This window comes from Antrostomus carolinensis, unplaced genomic scaffold, assembly GCF_000700745.2.
Source record: "Antrostomus carolinensis isolate BGI_N321 unplaced genomic scaffold, ASM70074v2 scaffold14871, whole genome shotgun sequence".
Classification (NCBI taxonomy): Eukaryota; Metazoa; Chordata; class Aves; order Caprimulgiformes; family Caprimulgidae; genus Antrostomus; species Antrostomus carolinensis.
Window position 1 is genome coordinate 1 of NW_010292111.1, and position 9,998 is coordinate 9,998.

Sequence of the window (9,998 nt, forward strand, 5' to 3'; positions counted from 1 at the left end):
GAAAAAGCTTATAAACTCTTCCAATGGCTGGAGCCTGTTCTGGGATGAGGTGGAGTCTCACCTGCATGTGTAAATGTTGCTTTGCTGATGCAGAGAAAAGCATTTTGAAGACAAACAGGCGTGTGCTCATTCCATTTTGGGGTGTGTATTTTTTGGTTCAGCTTCTCTAAATGTCCTCTTACAGACATCCAAATAGGGCTTGTTAGTGGGTTAATATGCATGTGCTTTACTTCTTGATTGAAATGCAAGATGCATTAAAGCAATACTAATTGATCAAGAGTAAACTGCATGAGTTCTGTGGTTCTTCAGCAAGTTTGCACTTTCTGGGCAGGACCTAAGAGTTTATATTATATCCCAGGTGGTAATCAGGAATCCCTAAGTACATGAAGTGACAATCTTGTATTTTTTAAAATCTGTTCTGAATCTTGAACTAAAAAATTCATGTGTGGCTGAAAGAAATGTAAGGACAAAGCTCACTGCTAATTTCTTTTGCAGCAGCTTTCTCTAGAATGTGAACTTTGGCTATTTTACAGAGTCTGAATTTTGAGAAGGCAATTTTCTTTCACGCTTGAAGGGTCTGTTCTTTTGATCTGATTTTATTTCTCCTGTGTTCCAGTTGTGTGTTTATGGATCAAAATACAGCTGGCAGTCCCTACTTCTCTGGATCAGGCTCTTTCATGTATGTAAATAGGGACAGGGAGGCACTGTGGCAGACCAGACGTTCATTTAGTCCACTCTCCTGCTCCTGATAGTGATTGAATGCTTCAGAGGGAGTGTGTGATGAATTCCAAAACAACAGCTCTAAAATAATCTGCTCACAGGTAGATTTATTCCTCAGAGTTTTTTAGGCACTGGAAAGGAATAATTTAAACCAAATTTTTAAAGTTATTGTTAGTCAGCCATTTATTTATTTAGGCATATATTTAATATCCTGCCAAGTTCCTGACCTGGAGGATTCCTGCGGCAATGCATTCCGCGAGCTAAACTGCACGTTGTTTGTAAAGAAAAGCATTTCCTCTCCTCAGCTGATCCTTCACTTTGATAAAAAGACCTCTTATCTTTGGGTAAGAGAAGATAGTTAAGAGCACTAAGCCTATCCCATGATACTGATATCTTTCTGGGATATTTGTGTCTTACCTGCCTGTCACCGTTTCCTCTCTGGACCAGACTGTCCCAGAAGGTTTTCTGTAATTACTGTTTTTTAACTCCTACCTGTTAATCAGGGATCCTTAAACTATGGTAAAGCCATTGCTTAGTGGAGGACAAACAGCTTCAGAATAGTATGTGATGTGGCCCAGCTTTGGCACCTGATGGTGCTGCTGGGTGGAAAGAAGATTGGGATCCCCTTCCTCAGACCACCTTTTTATAATTTTTGTTTAACTTCCTGGCTGAAAATAGATCCGTGCTCCAAGGGAAAGGGTGTTACTGGGCTAGGTAATAGCATAACCTGATGAATATTGCCATTAGGACCTTGTCTCATTACTTGTCTGTGCTAGCCATTTTACTTGCCTTTGTACCTGGTAGCTCATTGCACTTGGGGGGTGTTTTCCCACTTAGCTCAGTGAAGTTTTGATCAGACCACAAATGAAGCCCTTCTGACATAGTCTGCAGCTGGGACTCTCCTATATCATCTGAGACATCCATTGGTTACCTATCTTGCTGCTCAGCTGCCTTTCCCAGTGATGAACACCTTCACTGAGTGCCAGTCCAGCACAGAGCCACATGGACCAGCCTCTCCGACCACTTAGTGCTCCTTCTTGATGCCATTTCCAGGCCTTGAGGCCCCAGTTTCAAACCAGTTGTGTTTCTTGTCTCCTTCTCAGGTATTTATGCTTCCTTTCCCCTCAGCCTCCCAGATATTTCTTTACTTGGGCGTATCTATGTATAGCTACTGAGATAGACAGGCCTTTTGCCTGATGATTGTGGTCATTCTTAAACTCCCAAAAAAGCCTGTGACCTATTTCCAGAAATGATTCATTGCCAGCCTCTCAGAAGAACTCCAGTTCCCAAAGATGCAGATAAGAGCTGTGAGAGATTAAAAAAAAAATGCCTAGGCAGGTAAGATATCTAATTCCCACTGAGAGCGAGACACCTAACCTACTTACAGCTCTAGGGGCTTGATTTTTCTTTTTCCAAAAGCATTTAGCTATATAGAGAGATACTGTTGAAAACGTGAGCTGTAGATGTAGGAGAACATAAGCCCCAGTGAAAAGCAAAGGGGAGCATCCCCCTAAGCCATCGAGGTTCTTCCAAAAGCCCTGGCCCCAGTCCTTCCATTGCTACTCTGGGACACATTCACTGGGCGGTGAAAATGCCATTGTGCCTCCATGCTGCAGGCACTGGCCACCTCCCGTGGCATCCATGGGAGGCTTACAACTCCATTCAGTGGTGGCAGAATCCAACCCTAAATGTTTTTTTTTCCTGAGGTTTAAAGGAAACCATGCAGGAAAGACAGTCATTTGAGTTATGCTAGAAAATATTTTTAAAAGTCGGTGTCACGTTGCCGTGGTGATGAAAGTTCTTAAAATGATGAAGATTAAAGTCTAGGCTGGGAATGGTGGCATGGGGAGGGGAAGGAGGGCTGTTGTCATGACAATCTCAACTCTTGAAAGTGCAAGAGGCAAAACACATGGTGGTGGCAGGATCTTTGGGGTTTATATATATCTATAAAAAAATCTGCCATTTATGCCAGCTTTCTCAGTGCTAATTAGTCCTGCTATTTCACCTTTCTGTGCTGTAAATATTTTCCAGTAGATAGAAGTCTCTCAGAGAGAAGGCAAGAAAATGCTTTCTTTTTTTTTTCTTTCATTTTTGCATAGACTATCTGTTATTCTCTGTCTATGGCCCCTCAGCTCCTACCTGGAGAAGAACTTCCATTAGCCAGAAACAAGCTGCCTGGGAAGAGTTAAATCACCTCTGGAGGAGGTAGAGGCTTGCGTCATGTTCTTACAGAGCTTTAACAGCATCAGGCTGCTGCAAGATCACTTCTCCCTGCCCTGCACTCACAGACACACTCTGACTTTTCTTGGCGCTGAAGTGGCTGTTTCTGAACATGAAGGTACCTCCTTGGGCTCTCCTTAGTTGCCACAATACATAGGCAGTGGTTAGAGCAGGAGATCAAAGCTGGTATCCCTAGATTTGGTGCAAAACTTTACTCTCTGCTTTCTGTGCAACCTCTGGCAAGTGGCTTTCCCCTTTTACATGCCTCATTTTGCCCATCTAGAATAATGGAGATGACACATTCACTGGAGATATTGAAACATACGAGATTAATGTCAGCCAAGCCCCTTGAGACCTTCAGATGAAAACTGCCACAGCAGCACAAAGGCTTATTATATTTTAAGTGTAAAATCTACTTGGATATCTCTCTTATCACCTGGCACTCAGTGCACTTCCTCAAACTCACTGTTCCAGGGAGCCCTGAGACGAGCACACTCCACAGTATCTTCCCCCGTGAGCATTAAACCTAATGAATCACAGACCTGATTCTCCTCTCGCACTGACTCAAGGCATTATCAGCAACTCTGCTGACATTGATTATGTCATTTGGTGCAAAGCAAGCATAAAAAGAGAATCAACCCCAAACTCCAGCCTTCATCTAAAACTTGATCTTCTGGTATAGTTTGCCTTGCTGGCACAGCAAAAAGCAGGTAAAATCAAATCCCACACCATCTCAAACTGTCGAGCCCATCCTTGAGTCTGCACACTGCTTGCAGATGTATCTGTGCACCACAGGTAATTTCCTGTCTCCAGTCCATCTGCTCTGTGCTGGCTGGTGCTTTCATCCCTCCCTCCCTCCCATACCATTGCGCCCTCCCATACCATTGCGCTGTTCTGCCAAACGCATTGTGATGAGCACAGCTCAAAGCTGCTGACCCAAAGCTGGTCTTTTATAAGGGACTCCTGCTTCCCAGTACACCGTGAAGTTGCAAATAAGCCCAACTGTGTTCCTTTACATAATTTTTTTTCCTTAACCATGCCCCTTTTCTACTGAGCATCAGCTGCCTCAGAAATTCAGAGTTTCTGTGTTTGTCTGTTTTAGTGGCAAGCACAGCATTTTGTCTGTTCTTCCAAAAGAACCAAATGTGTGGCCTGGTGAGTTACTCAGGACAGCAAACCTTTTGAAGTAAAATTAGTGTATGTTTTGGCACAGCTTAAATATGACATCACTGGGAGAATAAAGAGAAAGTTGGGGAGGGTGAGGAAGGAGCAGGCAAAGGACTTGATGCATTTCCCATAGCACCATCAGGAGAGGGAAAAGAGCAGCTGAGATCTTTTGTGTTGCTTTGCTGAAACAATGTGTTTCCCAATGGTGTGGGTTTACTCAACAGGCTGAATTTCTTGGGGAGCTGCCTTTTCACTCTCAGCTCTGATTTCTTGTGTGTCCTTACGGTGTCTGAGTTGCTCAGGGGTTTTAGCTCTGTGTGTGCCTTGTGTATGCTCATGGCTCCCATGCTTCGGTGCTCTCATGTGCATAATGCTGTCTGTGCTTGGAGAGGATTTTTCCTCTTGGGAGAAGTCCATCCTGCGAGTTCTGCGTGTTGTTTGTCTCTCCCGTTGCTTCAGCCTCCCAGGGTGGATCTGCATGTTAAGACTCCGAAGCTCTTACCCTCTTACATGGGTTGTGTCAGTCAAAACTCTCACTGAGTTGGGAGAAGGTGACATTTTGCCCTTTGCCACCAGAATTGGCACTGATTTGTGGTAGTGATCCCTAAATGAGAAAAACCATTGAGGTTTTTCAATGAGCTGTCTTTAATTTGCATGTTGACCAGAATGCGTAAGAGCTTAAACTGTCGTCCAGTCAGTTTTCATAACTAAACAGGATGAGGTCCCGTCAGTGATTACAGAATCACAGAATCACAGAATGTCAGGGATTGGAAGGGACCTCGAAAGATCATCTAGTCCAATCCCCCTGCCAGAGCAGGAACCTAAATGAGATCACACAGGAAGGCGTCCAGGCGGGTCTCGAATGTCTGCAGAGAAGGAGACTCCACAACCTCCCTGGGCAGTCTGTTCCAGTGCTCTGGCACCCTCACTGTAGGTGATACACAGAGACGCTGTAGCTGATGATACAGGGACTGAACAACCACCCTAATCTGTTTAACAGTATTTTAGACTCAGAAAAGCTCTTCACAGCAACCACCTGTCCCCAGTATATCGAGAGCTTAACACTTAGGTTTGAAAAGGCAGCTCACGCCTCTGTGAGGAAAATGTATCTTTCCCTCTGTTATCTACAAAAGCCAAGTAAGGAAAGGAAGAGTGAAAGACGCGTCAACTTTCTTCCCCATCGTCCATAAATACTCTCCTTAAATGTAAGTAAATATGTATTTCCTCACAGCAGATCAACCTTAACTCTGACTAGAGCGCTTGGAATAACATATGATACTGTTTTGATTATCTTTTGAGATTTTTATTTCCTTTTAAGGTCTTTGGGTTTTTTAAGCCATAAATTAAGAGTCAATTCTTTGCTTTCTATTAAGCTGGAGCAGCATCACAGCTACTTGATTATCCCCAGGGGATTTATCACTGTTGTATATTAACCATAGTGTGGATCCAGACACCAGCACTGGCTCCGGACCAGCAAGCTTTCTTAGTTTGGATGCAGTGCGACAGGAATATCGCTATGTTGCTTGTAGAGGCGGTGAAGGACAACAAGCAGTTTCACAAGCAGTTTTGCTGCTTTCCTGTGGTGCAGAATCTGTTCATAAACCCTATGGATGGAAGTCAGTTCTGTGCAAAGCCAGCACTCAGCTGAGCGAGTGGGGATGCTGGTAGCTTGCTCTGGCAGGGTGTTTAGCTCCTCTCGGTGGGCTCTCTAGTCTTGGAGCAGTCCAGCCTAGACAGACAGATGCACTAATACAACATCTGAGAAATTCTGGTGGCCTGTTGGTTTGGATAGCCATACTGAGCTGTGTGCCAACATGAAACAACACGCCTAATTAAACATACAGCTTTGATTTCAGTCAAAGCCCTTGTTTCACTGCCAGAGCCAGGCCCCCACTTCTCCAGGGTGTCCTTGATTTCTTCCAGCTCAAGTGATCAAGTTAGAGGAATCCTGCTGCAGTACAGAGCCAATTGAGGAGTACTGTCCAGAGTTCTATGGGGCTGACAAGATTTCAGATTCATACTGATAGGATCCTGATAGCTTGCTCTGTATAAGTGGGATTTCCAAGATGGAGCTCTTCTATAACCAGGAGATGACTTTGTGGAGGAAAGTTTTGGTCCTCCCACTTGCCCAAGCTGTCCTTTCAGAAAGCGTTGCAAGGTGTCCTTTAGCTAGAAGGACAGAGCCAACTTTGTAATAGGAATTCTGAAGCCACAGCTTGTTTTGGACAATCATGAAGCAGGGATATTAGCTCCATCAGAGAATACCCTTGGAAAGAGGTGCTTTTGAGTGTGAGTCCATGCTTTGTTCTTCTCCTCACTCCCTTTTTCCAAATCACAGGCAGCAGAAAGCTGGAAAGCACAAGCAGTTCAGGGGCAGAAGGAGGTGTGATGCTCTGGGAGCCAGTCTGGCTTGTGTTACAACAGGACAAGAAATCCCTGAGTGTTAATGATGAAAACCAGAGAAGTTTCAATTACCACTCACGTTCCTCTGACCAGCTCTTCTAGAATGTTCCTTCCCCACCTCTCCCTGGCGAGCTATAGACTGCATTAGGGCACTGAAGCACTGGGTTAGACGCTCTCCAGCACACTACTGGAGTTAGTATTTCCTGCAACACAGGCACCTATTTAAAGTAGGAGCTTCTTCTCAGTGAAGGGTGTTCGTTCACACCCCTTCACAGTTATTCCTGTGTGCTGCACACTGGGTTGTTTCTTGTTTTTCTCTTGCATGTGAATGCAAATGTATTCCAAGGAGTGGGCGTGAGCCGGTAACTCCCGAGACTGACATTTGAAGTTGGATTTGTCTCACCTTACAGTTGGAGTTCATTATCTAGGCTTACTGTATGGGCAGCAGAGAGAAACAGGAATTCCTGAGATGCAGTGCATCTCCTTTTGAGGTAAACAAGTGCCATAAACCAGATGTGTTACCATCTGGGTGTGTGTTTCTATCCAGTGACTCTAATGACACAGTCTAGATCTCAAGGTCCAAAGTAGGTGATTCTGAAAGTTTTTGTGATCCTTCCCTCTAGTCAGTGCTGGGTATTAGAGGGCAATCCCAAATGGCCACCGAGCTCCTGGCCTCTCTGAGTTCTGCGCTGGCAACATCCGTGCGCTACAAGGGCGGGTGCACCCCGGTGTTAATAACGATGCAGGACTCTCCCCTTCTTTGTGCTTCAACACTGGGTCCTACGCCTATGGGTGGGTTACATGATGTGTGGTGACCCAGCAGTGATGGAAGACCTGTGAACCAAGATGTACACACTCTGTGCACAGAGCTGCCATTTCTCAGCTGCCAGCAAATGTGTGAGTTATTAGGGCAATGAGAGGAGGCAGCGGGGCCTAACAGCAGAAGCAAACACACTCATTTATTCCTGTTTTTCAGAGGTGCAGCAAAGAATAAAGGCTTTCTGCCCTAGCCTGATGAGAATAGATCCCAGTCATCACGTAAGAAGCTCCATATCCATTCACCTTTCCCCTAAAACATCCATTCCCTCAGGCTCTTCTTTCTGCTTTTAATATATTAAGGGAGGAAAGGCACTTCCTAAATCTGACAGGGTTTCTCCCAGTGCCTGTCTGGAGTTCCCTGGGTTACAGGAGGGCTGGAGCACTTTGAAAAACGCACATAGGTAGGAGAGGAAAAATCATAAGTGCAGTAAAACCCTGGCAATACAAAAGATCCATTCAGAGATCCTTCTGCAAACTGCTGCTCTGGCTTCATTAAAAGCATAGCCCGTGTCTGTCACTCAAATAGGCTGGATTCGCTTTGGGTTATCTAAATGAGAATGATCATTTCTGCAGCGGGGGGAGAAAAAAAGATAAATCCAATAGGAATTATTATTTATGAATTACATGCTCAGCTTTCATACTGACCTATTGAGTCTGCATTGAGAGTTGGATTTCCTAGAATAGCCTTTCATGCTGGATTTTGGGTATTTTCTTCTTTTCAGCCCAGAAATATCACTAGACTGACCTTTCTCACTCTAGGTGACAGTCTGGCTGCATCTTCCATACAGCAGAAATAATGGAGTTTAGAAACAGTTCCCCAAATCATTCATCTTTCTGGTTTCCAGCGTTCTTCTGTGGCTCCTTCCTGGTCTGAATTGAGCATGTCATCATCTCTCAACATGTATGACCTCATGACATCCTGATTATGTGGGGAAATGTTAATACCCAGTGTAGAAACAGGCATTCAAATTGAACAGCTAGCTCTGACAACAGAGTGATGAGCCAATTTAGGCAGCTAAATCGACAAACCATAATTCCTTTTGTACCAAAAGTTTTCTGCCTTTTTAGCTGTTGGAACTGACTCACTATGGGATCAGAGGAGGCTGATCCTTGGTAAAGGCAAAGATGGCAGGTACACAGGGTCATGAGTGGTTGGGAGGAGCAGAACTATCTCTGTCAGAGCAGCAGAGAGTTATATGGACTTAGCTAGACAGTCACATAGCATGCCTATGGCCTGTCCTCTGCTTCAGATAATTCCCTGACAGTCGTCTTCCTCCAGAGGTGATTCCCAGGTGGCTGAGTCACCCGCTGCATGCCCATCTTCCTCCCCTGGGGCTGAATGGAGCCCAGGCAGTGCTCTGGGGCTGTTCTAGATGTGCTTCTCCCTGCATTGTCAGTCACTGCAGTGTCCAGTTCTATTAATAACATGTCAAACTGAAAATTACTTCACTATCTTCTGTATCATGGTCTCTGTGCCTTTTGACCCACTGCCTGGTGCTCCATAAGAAAGTTGTGTTTACAGGTTTATTTTACATCTGAAGAATGACAGTTAATCCTGCTACATCCCTAAGGAAATGGTCGGCTTGGGTAAGTGTCACTGTGTGCCCTGCATGGCTCATGTGGAGGTCAGTTTTACAACAGCACTGGGAGTGACACTCTAAGGAGACGTGTGGTGACAGGTCAGAAAAGAGTGTGACCACACCGGGCTGGAGCGGAGGACAGAGCCGAGGTACAAGAGATGGGGACTCTGCAGGTGACACAGCAGAAAGGCTGTGGGCTGGAGTGGACTGGCTGTGGCAGGGCTGTTGGGGACGCCAGGGCTGAAAGAGACACTTCAAGATCATGTAACCGGATTAGGACAGAGCTGTTTGAAATACATCCTGGAAGGGAGGACAATCCTACAGGTCAGGGTAGAAATGCAGGAACAGAGCTGGGACATGAAGCCTCATCTGATTCACAGTATTCTTCTTTGCTCCTTACATTCCTCTGCTTTTTGTTCCCTTCCATTAAATGCAACTAAGACATTGTGTCACCAGATTGCAGACTCGGCTGCAAAAAGCCAAGCTGCATGTGCCTTCAAACCATGGGGAGGCCTCCTGAGAAGACCCAGCTATGGCAGCTGACAGCAGTGAGTCTCTCCGCTTCATTCACACACAGCTGTCCAAATATTTCACTCCTCCTCTACCAGAAACAGCAAGATGGTGTGTGAGGAACAGTGATTAATGCTTTTCCTGATGAGGCTTCAGGGCAGGACATGTTGGCAGGGCTGAGACATGGTTGTCAGGCCTCCATCCATCCCAGCTCTGTCACAAATTGCCGTGGTGACATAGCAGCATGTGGGAGAGGGTGCCAGTGTGTTCGGGGTCTCTGTTTTCAGGGTGATGCAGTAGGCTTCTTTAGCTGGAAGCCAGCACACTGAGTGTATGGTCCTTACTGGATCCAAACCATTGCCCAGTGCCACTTTGAAGGCCATATTTGCTGGTTTTCTTTTCCTTGCCTTCATGTAAGACTGGAAGTGATATAGCGGCAGAATACAAGAAAATAATTGAATCAGATCCTCTTCTAGAAGTCTCTCCTGAGTCTGAGGCCGTTCTTTCTTCCATTTGATACTTGTGGAGACTGCATCTGACATCCAGTCCAAAGGCAGCTTCCACCATGGTCAGCGCGTA